We start from the raw sequence: 14455 nt of genomic DNA, 5'->3' as shown, positions 1-14455 counted from the left end.
CAGGACTGTCAGCTCTAATTGCAAGTGACTATCTGACAGCTGATACTACAAAAAAGCCTTTGATGAGAATAAAAGCATAACAGACATTAGTTATTATAAAGATTTGAGAACTAATTGGAAATAACCCATTAGTACATTAAATATTTTTGTGACATTGAGTTCATAATTAGAACAAATATTGGATACAAATCTTGTGTTAAAACTTCTGTCTTGGACCTTGCATTTCTCAAGAGAAAGGAAATAATAAGGTTCGATCCTTGATTTGTGCTATATTAGCTGATCTCTGCCAGGACATCAATGAAGCATAAAGAAATCTGTGGCCCTTTATTATGCCCTCCTAACCAATCAGATTTTAATACCTCGTCAATAATCTATGCTGGAAAGCACACGTATTAATATTGGTTATGAGGGCTGGAGGAAGTTTTGGATTTGGAATCAGCTTATAACCTGCCAACATGAAAATGTGAAGTTCATTTGAAAGGAGAACAAAACAGTATTTAACTCAAGAATTTTGCCCCTTATTTCAAAGAGGTTGGAATACAAGAGTATGGAAGTCTTATTGCAACTGTACAAGATGCTGGTGAAACCACATCTGGAGTACTGTGAGCAGTTTTGGTCCCCTTATTTAAGGAAAGATACTTCATTGGAGGCAGTGCAGAGAAGGTTCACTAGGTTATCCCTGGTATGAAGAGATTTTCTTATGAACAAAGGCTAAACAGGTTGGTACTCTACTCACTGGAGTTTTAGAAGAATGAGAGGTGATCTCATTGAAGCATACAGGATTCTTAAGAAACTTGACATGGTGAATGCTGAGAGATGTTTCCCCTCATGGCAGAGTCTAGCACTAGGATGAAGTCTCAGAATAAAGGGGTGAAGTGCGAAGGAGTTTCTTCTGTAAGGGTTGAAAGTCTTTGGAACTCCTTGCCACAGAGACCTGTGCATGCAGAGCGCTTGTGTATATTTAAGTATAGATAGATTCTTGATCAATAGGGGAATCAAAAGTTGTGGGAAAAATGTAGGAAAGTGAACAGAGAATGTCAGATCAGCCATGATCCCATTGAAAGTCAGAGCAGGGTCAAGGGGCCAAAAAGCCGCCTCCTCTTCCTTATTGGTGTTATTCTACACTTAAAGTCACATATAAAGAATGACTATTTGTTTTAGGAACCAGAAAGCAGCTATTGCCCAAGGCTTATATCTGAGTGCATGCAGGAGCAGAAGTTGGAACAGAAATATTATTGTAAGTAAAACAGCAGATGCTGGAAATGCTCTCGGAAGGTAATATCTGCGGAGGGAAACATGGAATCATTTCATGTTAATGACCTTCAACGAAACTGAAAGCATTGTGAAAGTTTTGAACTTGACACATTTATTAACCTAACGCTTTTTCTTTATTTTTGGTTGCTTCTATAACCCTAGGACTAATCATACATACTACTAGACATATAAATTATTGATTTCAAATATTTTAAATTGAGTATTCACTAGGTAAAGAATTGGTGTGGTTACTGTTATATGTTATTGTGATAACCATAGGAAGAACAAATTAAGTAGAGAGTAATGCAGTGCAATTTTGGATAGCATATTCAACGTGCACTCTGTCAGGTATCTCCTTTTTTCACCTCTACTTTAAAACGTATGAAGTCTCTTTACAAAAGGCAGTAGCTTTGTGGCTGTTACTTTAACTTCTTCTTAATTTCTTTTGTAAAGCTTTTTGCTCTGCAAGCACCATTTGAAGCTAACGTAACACAGAAAACTGTTGAATAAGTCACCATTTAAAATTACAATGCTATCATTCAGTGGCACAAGCCAACTACAGAAACTGGAATAGTAACATGAACCTGGAATACTGAGTAGTTTTCCGTTTTAAAATGTGATGAACTATAATATTGTATAAATTTTACAGTGAGTAGAAAGTGCTGTGGTATTTAAACAACACATTTGAACATTGACTCATAATTTTTATCCCTTTTCTGTACTGGTGTTGTAGAACAGAGGGACCTAGGGGTTCAAGTACATAATTCTTTGAAGTTGGCATCACATATAGACAGGGTGGTTAAAAAGTTATTTAGCACACTCGCCTTTGTTGCCCAGTCCTTTGAGTGTAGGAGTTGGGAAATCAAGTTTAGGTTGTACAGAACATTGGTGAGGCCTGTTCTGGAGTACTGTGTCCAGTTCTGGTCACCCTGTTATAGGAAGGATATTATTAAGCTAGAGAGGATTTAGAAGACATTTACCAGGATGTTACTGGGTATGGAATGTTTGAGTTATAAAGAAAGGCTAGATAGGCTGGGGCTTTTTTCACTGGAGCATAGAAGGTTGCGAGGTGACCTTATAGAGGTTTATAAAATCATGAGGGGTAAAATTGGTGTTACTAGTGGCGTCTTTTCCCTATGTTGGGGTATTTCAAATCTAGGGGGAGCATATTTTTAAGGTGAGAGGAGAACAATGTAAAAAATTTGCCCCTTGTGTTTTTGTTTAAAGAGTGTGGTTTGTGTGTGGAATGAACTTCCTGAGGAAGTGGTGGATGAGAGCACAGTTACCATGTTTAAAAGACACTCGGATAAGTACATGAAGAGGAAAGGTTTGGAGGGATATGGGTCAGGAGCAGGCAGGTGGGACTAGTTTAGTTTTGGATTATGTTTGGCATGGACTGGTTGGACTGAAGGGCCTATTTCGGTGCTATATGACTCTATCACTATGATTACATATTTGCTCTTGTAATAACAGTTACTAGTAGCACTCCCACCTTAGTTCTATAATGTTTATTCTGAGAGCAGGAAAAGAATGCATAGTGCATGGTGGTCAGGAGTAAGAGACCTCTCATCCAGCCTACGCCAAATTCGAGACTTTATGTGTTTCATAATTTGGCAGTACCTTTACTGCATTCATCTGCAGAGAAGTTTTGTTTTGTTGTTGTATTTGAATGCCAACTCTAAAGTGGAATATCCTAGACCTGTTGCATAAAGTACACACATATATGTAATATTGTAGTTTGCAATTGACCTCTTGCAGTTCGTACTAGAAAAGCGTTATAGTCGCAGATTAAATCCACCTAATAATCTAACTGGAGTTTATCTGTGTGTAACATTGAATGGTGTAGGGTGAGTGGCACCAAGGTTTGGCAATTGGGCATGAAGAATGTAAATTGAATTCTTTTCTGCTAATAACCATTCTCTCACACCCGTCCAACAACTTTCTCTTAGAGCCACATGCTATTGAATTTGTCTTCTTAATTACTAAGCTGGCACATGAAGTATAGAAACCAGATGCTTCTCCTTTGAAGGCTCCCAACTTGAAATGCATGGAAAATCACGAGTAAGATTTGATCCTGGAAATTGATATAATTGCTTTGCTATCAATGCCGTCTTGGTTATTTGTTGCCTTGGCCTTCCTCAGTGATACAAATGTTCAAACTCACCAGATGTAATACTACTGTAGTCCTGTTCATAATGTTGGAAAAACCATGAATAGCACACATTCTGCCACAATACCTTGGAAACCAAAAGGTCTGACTCTCATCACTTATTGTATTATTTCAACGCAATTATTATCCTTCCATTTTCACTGTTTACAACACTGCTTATATCACTTCTAACTCTTCACTAAAGTTGTTATCAAGTGTCGTGAATTGTTAAGGCCCAACTCAATATCTGTACACTGGTGTTGGTGGAGGATAATCTCAGGGAAGGTAGTGATAAATTTCTTAGCGAAGTTGCTATCAAAAAGGAAGAAATGTGTGCATCTTAAAAAGTATTAAGGTAGGTAAGGCCCTAGGTCCTGATGGAATCTGTCTCAGAATATTGAGGGAGGCAAGAGAACAAATTGTTGGAGCGTTGACAGACATCTTTGTATCCTCTTTGGCCACAGGTGAGGTCCCAGAAGACTGGAAAATTTCCAATTGTTTAAGAAGAGTAGCAGCGATAACCTAGGAAATTACAGGCCTGTGAGCCTCGTGTTGATGGTAGGGAAATTATCGGGAAAGATTCTCAGGGACATGACCCACATGCATTTAGAAGCAAATGGACTTATTAGCAATAGACAGCATGCCTTTGTGCGGGACAGGTCATGTCTCACTAATTTAATCAAGACGTTTGAGGAGGTGACGAAGATGATTGAGGGAAAAGCGGTTGGTGTTGTCCATATGGACTTTAGTAAAACCTTTGATAAGGTCTCTCATTGCAGACTGGTACAAAAGGTGAGGTCACATGGTATCAGGGTGAGCTGGCAAGATGGATACAGAACTGGCTTAGTCATAGGAGACAGACGGTAGCAGTGGAAGGATGCTTTTCGAAATAGAGGGTTGTGTCTAGTGGTGTTCCACAGGGATCAGTGCTGTTTGTAGGCTACAAAAATGATTTAGAGGAAAATGTAGCTGGTCTAATTAGTAAGTTTGCAGACAATACAAAGATTGGTGGAGTAGCAGATAGTGAGGAGGATTGTCAGAGGATACAGCAGGATATTGACCAGTTGGAGGCAATGACAGAAAAATAGCAGATGGAGTTTAATCTGGACAAATGTGAGGTGATGCATTTTGGAAGGTCACAAAGGTCAGGTACGGGTAGAAATTATAAACCCTTAGGATTATTGATATGCAGAGGGATCTGGGTGTGCTGGTCCACAGATCACTGAAGGTGGCAGCGCAGGTAGATAAGGTAGTAAAAAGGGTTATGGCATGCTTGCCATCATTGGAAGGGGCATTGAGTAAAAGTATAGACAAGATATGCTGCAGCTTTGTAGTACATTAGTTAGGCCACACTTGGAATATTGTGTACAGTTCTGGTCACCACACTGCCAGAGGATGTGGATGCTTTGGAGAGGGTGCACAAAAGGTTTACCAGCCTGTTGCCTGGTATGGGGGATTTTAGCTACGAAGAAAGGTTGGATCGAGTGGGTTTGTTTTCACAGGAAAGTGGGAAGTTGAGGGGGTGACATGATAGAAGTTTAAAAGATTGTGAATGGCATAGATAGAGTGGAAAATCTGAGGTGTTTCCCCACAGTGGAGGAGTCAATTACGAGGGGACACAGATTCAAGGTCCAGGGGTGTGGGGTGGTGGGGGGAGTTTAAAAGATATGTTGAGTGCCTGGAACATGCTGCCAGAGGAGGTGGTGGAAGCAGACTCAATAGCTGCTTTCAAGAAACACCTGGCAAATACATGAATAGGAAGGGAATAGAAGACAGTTTTAGTACGGAAGGGCAAAATGTGTTGGCGCAGACTTGGAGGGCCAAAGGGCCTGTTCCTGTGCTGTATTGTTCTTTGATCTTTGTTTCCTGCCGCCCAACCAATTTCTTTACCAGGGCAATAATTTGCATTGAGTTTCATGAGCTTCACCTTAAACTAAATCTTTTATGCAAATGACAGTTGGCATGAATAACATCCATTAACATCCTTGTCTCATACTTTAGCCAGTTTTTTAAAAAAAATCAAATTTGTCAGGCATGGTCTACCATAAATCCATGCTGGCTCTCTGCTCAATTGGAATGTTTCAAAGTGTTGTTACCCTAATTTAAATTAAGAGCTCTAATAATTTCTCGACGACAGATGTCAGGCTAACTGGTGTATAGTTTTCTGTTTTCCTTTCGTAGGCATGCAGAGACGGTTTGCTCGGTTTATTCTGGAATTAAGAGAGTTATAAGGAGAGATTGAGTAGACTGGGACGATACTCATTGGAATTTAGAAGATTGAGAGGCAGGATCTTATGGAAACAAAATTATGGAGGGAATAGATAAGATAGAAGCAGGGAGTTGTTTCCACTGGCGGGTAAAACTAGAATTAGAGGACATAGCCTTCAAAATAATGGGGAGAAAATTTAAGACTGAGTTGAGGAGGAACTTCTTCACTCAAAGCGTTGTGAATCTGTGGAATTCCTTGCCCACTGAAGCAGTTGAGCCTACCTCGTTGAATGTTTTTAAGGCAAAGATAGATAGATAGCTAAGTAATTTGGGTTTGGGCGAGCAGGCGAGCAAGTTGAGCTGAGTCCACGAAAAGTTCAGCCATGATCTTTATTGAATGGAGGAGCAGGCTCAATGGGCCGAATGGCCTACTCCTGCTCCTGTTTCTTATGTTCTTATTGTCATCTTTCTTAAATTGTGGAGGAGTTTTTATTGCACAAACATACTTGTTCACAAAATTAGAGTCCTTGGGAATAAAGGGATAATGGCAGCAAATGACATTGCTTAGAGGATAGAAAACCAAGTAATGGTGAGCATTTGATTTTTAGACCAGAGGAATTATATGTGATGTTTCCATGGGTTAATAGGATAATTTTTCTTTTTGACATATGTAGAATTATTAACTTGAACTTTGAAGTTTTTGGAGGACAAGAAACCTAGAACTGTAGTGAACAAGAGGATAGCAATAAACTTTGGGAGAACATAAACTGTTTGTGAATGGGAAGACAATTATCAGATGAAATTTAATGCAAATGTGAAATGATACATTTTCAGGAAGGGTAATGCAGTTTAAAGGGTCTAATTATAAAGTGAGATTCAGGAATAGAGGGTACCATAATGGCTCAGTAGTTAGCGCTGCTGCTTCACAGTTCCAGGGGCCCAGGTTCAATTCCTGCCTTGGACTACTGTCTGTGTGGAGTCTGCACATTCTCCCTGCATCTGTATGGGTTTCCTCTGGGTAGTCCAGTTTCATCACCCAGTCCAAAGATGAGTAGGTTAGGTGGATTGGCTGTGGTAGATGTGGGGTTACAGGATACAGTGATGGGACTGGGTCTGGGTGGGATGCTGTTCAGAGGGTCAGTGTGGACCTGATGGGTTGAATGACCTCCTTCCACACTGTAGGGATTCTATGATCCAAGACTGTTTAGAAACTCACGTGGAATTTTTGCCTCTATAAATATAGAAATAGAGTACATAAATGATAATGTTTTGCTGAATCTTTACAAAGCATTGATTAGACCTCATCCATTATGTTTAATTATGGGTATCTATACTTTATGATCTTGGGCCTTACGTAGGTTGCAGAAGAGAGTTTCCAGTGACCCAACTTGATGTTTTAAGCTTCCTAATGTAGTATAGCCCAAATGAAGGGCTATAGTACATCCTCTCTCTGTAGACCTAGTCTTGTCTCTTTCAATCCTGGTGTGTGTGTGTCTCTCCCCTCTGCCCTGTGGAGCAGCATGGAGAAGCCAACTGGTATTGCTGGTGGCATTTTTCCTGCTACTGCTGGTGCGGTTGGTGTTGCTGCTTTTGATCCTTATCAGAGATAGAAGATAGAACTGTTCAAGCTGCTCCCGTGCTCTAGTGAAGTTTGACAACAGGGAAGTTCAGATCAAGATGAATGAAGTGCAAGACAGGCAAATTGACTTCAAAGAAGTTGGCAATCATCTTTCAAGTTGTGAATGTACTTTCTGAGAAGGTGTGCTGTGAGCAGTAGTCTCTTGCCATGGTTGCAGCTCTTCAATTTCATTGATCAAAACCTGTTGGTTTCACTGAAATACTATTCCTTGCGTGTACCCACCTAGTGACTTTAGTAAGTTGCTGACAGTTTGGGACATAAATGTGCAGGCAGTTAAAGCTGGAATAGTTGATTAAAGCAGCAATTAATGACCAATTTGAATATCTTAGAGAGTTACTGAACAGTTCCAAGATGGTGTTACCTACTTGTCTGCAAACCTATTCAGGTGAAACTGGAAGTGAGAATGGGATGAGAGCTGGATCCCAACATATGTCACTCAAGTGAGGGGCCTAACTCCCATGCACATGCTGCCTCCTGCTACCTGGTTTAAAAACCCCAATAAATTTGACAATTCTGAGAATAACTGAAAAGCAAGGGTTTCAGCCTTTTCTACCTTTCTAAACAAGCATAGCCCGCAGATTCATCTAATAGATAAGCAGTTTCCTTGATTTGTTTTCATATTCACTGTTTTAAGGTCGATGCATTCTGATTCTTAAAAGGTGTAAAATGATATAATGTGTAAAACGTTCTGCATAATGGCATGACTATGTGTGTTTTTGTTAATCAGGATTATAATACAGAACTGCAGTTTAGTATCTTTTAGATCATTAAATATCACTTGATCAAAGTGTTCAAGCCAGTTTGAGGCAGGTATCCTGAGCTGAACGCATTAGGCTAGATTTTTTAGCAGTGCAGCTTTCTTGCAAACCACATTGTGATATCAGAGTGGTTATCTGAGTTTCAAAAGGGGATAAGTAATGCTTTAGAAGAAAGATACTGTTGTTTAAAGAGTTGCTGTTGCTTTGTCATGGAATGTTTGGAGACAGGCTCAATTTCTTGGAGCAACTGGCTCTGAAGAATCAGTTTAAGTTATCATGTTAGCTGTCAGGAGAATTTGCACAGCAGTGTGAATATCAAGCTGTGGTTTTGTGGCTTTCTGCTAATTTTTTTTTTAGCTTCCAGTTGATAAGTGCAATGCACAGTGAATAATGTAGACATACACAAAAAAAAAACTGGGTTTACTGTCCATTGTAGGCTGAGTCAGCTGATTTCAGACAGACAATCTGCAAGAGTCTAGCATGAACTTATTACTCTAGTACAAGGTAGCAACATTTATCAGTATCCTAACTTAACCTCATTTTTGGCAACATACCTCCTTGCGTGCACTTGAATTTGCCTCTCCTTACCTGCTGAAACACCCCTCAAAGTTTGAGATATGTTGCTACCTCATGAGAGAATATTTAAATATTAATTGCACTGGGATTCCTTCTGAGTGAACATTTCTACAGATTCATATAAAACTTATTCTGCTCCCTTGTTTATTTTAGTTATAATATATTATTCCTTTCACTATTCAGAGACTGCTACTGGAAAATATTGAACCTGATTAGAATGGGATTACACTTGCTATGTTAATCAGTTGATTAATTTCTATGTTATCTGCTGTTGACATCCAGGGAGCATTCAAACAAAAATACCACTGAGGAGCCTTAGAAAGAGTGACGTCAATGGGTGTGATAAGGAAAACCCTCTAGTAGCTAGAGTCTTTTACTGATACAAGGAAAAGATGGACATAATTGTCAGAGGCTATTTATTGTACCTCAGGATTTGGTTGCAAACCCAAATATCTTCAGCTGTTTCATCAAGAGCCATCATCTTCAGCAAGAAGTCAGGAGTGGGCCTATTCATCGACTAATCTGCAGTCCTTCACTCCAGTCACAACTGTTGAGGTGCAAAGCAATCTATTAGCTACATTTCTGGGTGGGATGGCTGCAACAAAGTGGTTGGGAAGTTCAAAATAATGAAGGACAAAGCAATTTTTAGAAATTGTAACCATTCCCGCCCCCTCTTCCCTCTACCAACCCCCAAGTCGAGGGTGTACTATAATTGCAGTATCTTCTATCCAAAAGATGTATTGCAGCAACCAATAAAGCTTACTTGCACAAAACCTTGAAACTCGATAAATCTCTGCCATGGAGAAGGACGGTAATGTCAAGATGATTGAAACACTATTTTCACTGGGATAATTAAGTCCAGTTCTTCGTCTTCACAGGACAAGCTCTGGAAATTTTTAATATCATTGTTGGAGCATGGGTAGTACCAGGATTGTAGCAGTTTAAATAAGGGTGCAGGAGATCGGTCCACATGATATCAAGAACAGCTGAAGGCACTGGATACTTGCAATGGCTATGGGGCCTGACTACATTCTGACAACAATGCAGAAAATTTGTGCTGCAGATCTGGCTGCACTCCTAAACCAGCTGATCTAACACATTCACTCAGTCATGTACAAAATTGCCTATAAACAGCTAGTCAATGTAAAGAGGCCAAGGGGGTGTTTTGGTGTAGTGGTAGTTTCCCTACTTCCTGCCCAGGAGCTTCATGTTCAAGTCCACTTGCTATGGAGATGTGTCATAAGATTAGATTTTTTCTAAGCTAGGTTGATTAGGAAAAAAACATTTTTTTTAAAGTGAGACAATTTCAACTTGCCCCATTACTATCGGATCAATCTATTCTCAATCATCAACAAAGAAAGGGCCATCAACAATGCTATTGTAGAGACCATCACTATTGTTGTTTTATTTTTGTTTTTTTGTTTGGAACTATGTGATTTGCAATTAAGAATTTAACTTTGAACAGCACCTTGTTTTAAAAAAGATCAATAGAAGTTATTTTCTGTTGGAATATGGCCTAGAAAGCAATAGAATTTAATTACTTAACTAAGGACACTGTCATCGAATCGGCACTGAGTGGTTGCTATGCTCAGGGCTGGCAGCTAGTTGGATGTTGAATTGTCAATCAAGGGAGCCCGAGTGCCAATGAGCCAACCACAGAGAATGGAAGCTCAGCAGGTCTGGCAGCATCTGTGAAGAAAAAATCAGAGTTAACGTTTTGGGTCGGTGACCCTTCTTCAGAACTGAGAGAAAGAGAGCCAGTTTTGACGGAGCTCAGCAGGAGACAGAATGATGTTGAAAGCGTCTTTTGTTTTGCTCTCCCTCGGTTTAGTTATCAAGTTGTTAAATGTTCTGAAGAAAGAATCCCAGTCTGTGAGAAATAATACAAACTGTTTGCATTAACCAGTGGCTTTAGAATTCAAGCAAGATATACAGTTCTACTTGCCTGTGAACATCCCATTGTACAAGAATTTAATGAAGACCTTGTATCTATCATTTGATACTGTTTATTGAACTGGCAAATTACAATTCTTTTCTTTTCTAATTTATCCTGTAACTGATTCTGTCTGCCTTTCTGTCTGTGTGAAAGTAAGGATGACAATCAAAGAAAATTGGGCTTTAATTTGTAAATATTAATTGAATTACGTTGTTTATCTATATTCTGCTAATGTTATTTATAATAGACTGTTAATTTTATTTAAATTATGAACTTTGTGTCCAAAATCTGTTATTAGTAAAGTCTGGTTAGGAACAATTAGGGGATGTTAATGGTCATTGAATGTTTAATTTGCACAACCAGCGATAGTGGGGCTCAGTCTTTACATAATTGGAGGCTCATCCAACACTTGCCAAGGAATAAACTGTTCACTGATGCTTGGCTTTGGTTCTACTAGGATCATCCAGCTCCTGACCTCATTAGAGCCTTGGTCCAAAAATGAACAAGGAACTGAACTCCGTAAGGGGAATTAGAATTGACCTTGACATCATGCATTTTACAGTGTATGATACCAAAGAGCCTTAACAAAACTGGAGTCAATGGGAATTGGGGGAAATCTCTCCGCAGGTTGTGGTCATACCTAGCACAAAGGAAGATGGTTGTGGTTGCTGGAGGTTAATCATCCCATTTCAAAGACGTCACTGTAAGCATTCCTGAAGTTCCTTATGAACCCAACTATCTTCAGTTGCATCATCAATGACTGTCCCTCTATCATAAGGGTAGAAGTGGGATTTTCCCTGATGATTAGACAATTATCACCATTCACGACTTCTCAGATAATGAAGCAGTGGCTTCTATATATAACAAGACCTGGAAAACATCCAGACTTTGGCTGAGAATTAGCATGTAACACAAATAACAGGCAATGCCTAACTTCAACAAGAGAGAATCTGATCATTACCCTTTGAACTTTAATGGCTTTATCATTGCTGAATTCCCCATTATTAAAATCCTAAATAAATCAGAAACTGAACTGAACTAGCCATATAAATACTGTGGCTTAAAGGGCAGATCATAGGCTAGGAATCCTGAAGCAAGTAACTCACCCTCTGAATTCCTAATGTTTTCCAGCAGCTACGAGTCAAGATTTGATGGAATGCTGTCCACTTGCCTTGATAAATGCAGTCAATAGCACAGGACAGTGCAGCCCACTTGATTAGCACCTGTCCAGTACGAACACACAGTAGTAGTAGAGTGTACAATCTACTAGATGCACTACGCTAACTTACCAAGGCTCCTTCAATACCACCTTCCAAACTTGTGATCTCTGCCACCTAGAAGGACAAGGGCAACAGATAAATAGGGAAACCGTCACCTCAACTTCCTATTGAAGCTACAAATCATCCTTATTTTGACTTATATTACCGCCATTCCTTCATTATTATTGGGTCAATTTCCTAACAGCACTGCAATGTTCGACACCGCAATTACTTCAGCAGTTCAAGAAAGCAGCTCAACACCACCTTTTCAAGGGTAATTAATGATGGGCAATAAATGTTGACTTAACCAGTGGCACCCATATCCTATCAATACATTAAAAAGAGTTCAAAGAGAAAACTGATCACCATCTTAAGATAATTGGAGATGGCTAATATATATGATTTTACCATTACACACATCTTAAGTTTGAATTAAAGAAAAATATAATAGAAAATCTAACTAGTGTTTACTCTGGTGAAACTTTATAGTTCCAACTTCACTTGCAAATGTATTTACATTCTTTGAAATACATTTCAGTTTTATTGGTTACATTGTTGTTTTCTTTGTGCCATGTAGTATGTATCATCTCAAATGCTATGGCCATTTAACCTTTGGATGTTATTGGCAGTATGGGTTGTATTTAGTGCTGAGATATGGTTTTACAGGCGTGGCAGCTCTCTAATACATTACCTAACCAGCCCTTCATCAAATATTAATCTTTGAAATGATTTCTGTCAAGTGTTTCAATTATGGATTATGACAACTAAGCTAAAATCTAAACAGGAAATTTTCCAAAATGAGAACAATTTCAACAATTTGAAGAGGATGATAACAGATGGTGACTCGTTGGCTTGCTGTTCAAGTTAGTGCTTTACTATTCATTAATAGAATATTACAGATAGTTAGTGTTAAACCTCATTTTAGTAGTTGGTTTCTTTTAAAAAGACGTAGTGTTTGTTTTATCAAAGAGTCTGACGATGACGTCAGGATTGGAACGAGGCAGGAAGATTAGAATAAGTGAAAGGAATGGGAAAAGTAGGGCAACCAACTTGGGCACAAGATCAAGACCATAGGAGCTTAAAAAGAAGGATCTAAAGAAACTGAAGAAAGAAGTGAATCCCCTGGAACAAGAGCTGATCATCATGTCAAATGGAAATAATTCATGTAGAGCCAAGGAGGATAAAATTGTTTTGTGTCACAAAGGAAAAGATCAGAGGGGTTATGAAAATTCAACAAAAGTTGGATGAAGGGTTTGCACCTGAAACATATCCCTCCATTAGGCCTGGCCACATGTTGTTTCCAGCATTTTCTATTCTTCCTTCATGTTTTTGGCAGCTGTGTTGCTGCTTTTTGAGCTAGTGCCTTCCTGGCTCTTTATGATTACATACGTGTACTATTCAGCAAACCTATTCTATAAACAGTTTTGGGAGCAGGAATCCTAGCTGATTTTTCAGCCCTGGGAACGCCAATATTAATCACAGTGCAGCAATGCTGCCTTGAATGTGATTAGACCACAAATGCAACTGGGAACTTCCTGGTTTGTGCACTACAGTAAGCAGTGCACTTACTGAATAACTGGATTCCGAGTCATTATTTGTTGGTGTTCTTGTCCCAAATATATAGAGATAAGGAAGAAAGATCATCACTTTAAGCTATCAAATCATGATTTATTGATTACTTGCTATCGGAATATTGAATGGTAAAAATGGAGATCAATCATATCCTGCTTTGTTGCCCAGCAGAAACAGTTAGAGTCAACAAAGACTGCTTCATCATTATCACAACTAGAGAGGAAATCCGTTTGTTGCAAAATTGCACTTATTTTGCTTTCTTTTGTTGTTGTATTTGCCAGTATTTTCCAGAAGCAACTTGGAACAGATTCAAACCCACTTCCTTTTTAAGAAAAAAGAAGCTTCAGATTAAACATGGGGATTGTTAGCAGTAGCAGCTCTTAACATAAAATGTGCAAATATAGTACCCCGTTCAAGTAGTGGTTTATTTCCTCTTAAGCAATGAACAAGAAGTTAATTGTAATAAACTATATTAAGTTAAAACTTAAATGGGCTGCTTTTCAGATTGTTACTTGTATGATGTTGGGAATCAGGCATTGTCAATTGATTCAGTGAGAACTCTGGTGCTTTTTCAGCATTTCAGAAATATTGGAAGTATACTGGTATTGTGCAAATATAACATTACTGAGAAAGCAACACCAAAATATTTTGTAAAAAGGCCTGGTATACGTGTTAATTTTGACATAATGTGATTTTACCTGTATCTTGATTAATAATCCAATGTTTTCCACGTTTCATCAATTTCAGCCAGTCATTAAGCAGCAGTAGTATTAATCAAGAATGCTCACTGTCTTGAAACTGAAGTCTAACTTGAGTTCAATGGGATCTATATCAAGCCTGACCTGACCTAAGTGATTGCAACTGAAAACTGAATTCCTGAGACGAGCTTCCTGTAGCTGAACTGGAACAATTATATTTCAACTGCAATTTCGAAGGATTTAGTCAATGAACAGCAGGGGATTAACATCAGGCCTTTGGACCAGACTAGCTACAACCTAGTTACAACGAATCAGAGATAGTAGGAACTGCAGATGCTGGAGAATCCGAGACAACAAGGTGCAGGGCTGGATGAACACAGCAGGCCAAGCAGCATCATAGGAGCAG

General features: G+C 39.0%; 1 long non-coding RNA gene across 1 annotated transcript; it reads right to left on the bottom strand.

The window, feature by feature from the left end:
* Positions 1-8994: 8994 nt before the first annotated feature.
* On the bottom strand, positions 8995-14449 carry LOC125484159. Its single transcript, XR_007263002.1, has 4 exons — positions 14050-14449; positions 11810-11854; positions 10131-10273; positions 8995-9131 (listed from the first exon to the last, which is right to left on the bottom strand). It is a non-coding gene; the product is annotated as an uncharacterized LOC125484159 (long non-coding RNA).
* Between the last annotated feature and the right edge of the window lie 6 nt (positions 14450-14455).

Source organism: Rhincodon typus, chromosome 10 (assembly GCF_021869965.1).
Source record: "Rhincodon typus isolate 14 chromosome 10, sRhiTyp1.1, whole genome shotgun sequence".
In the NCBI taxonomy this organism is placed as follows: domain Eukaryota; kingdom Metazoa; phylum Chordata; class Chondrichthyes; order Orectolobiformes; family Rhincodontidae; genus Rhincodon; species Rhincodon typus.
Note: the sequence above shows the minus strand (reverse complement) of the source record. Positions and strands in the feature narration are given on the sequence as shown.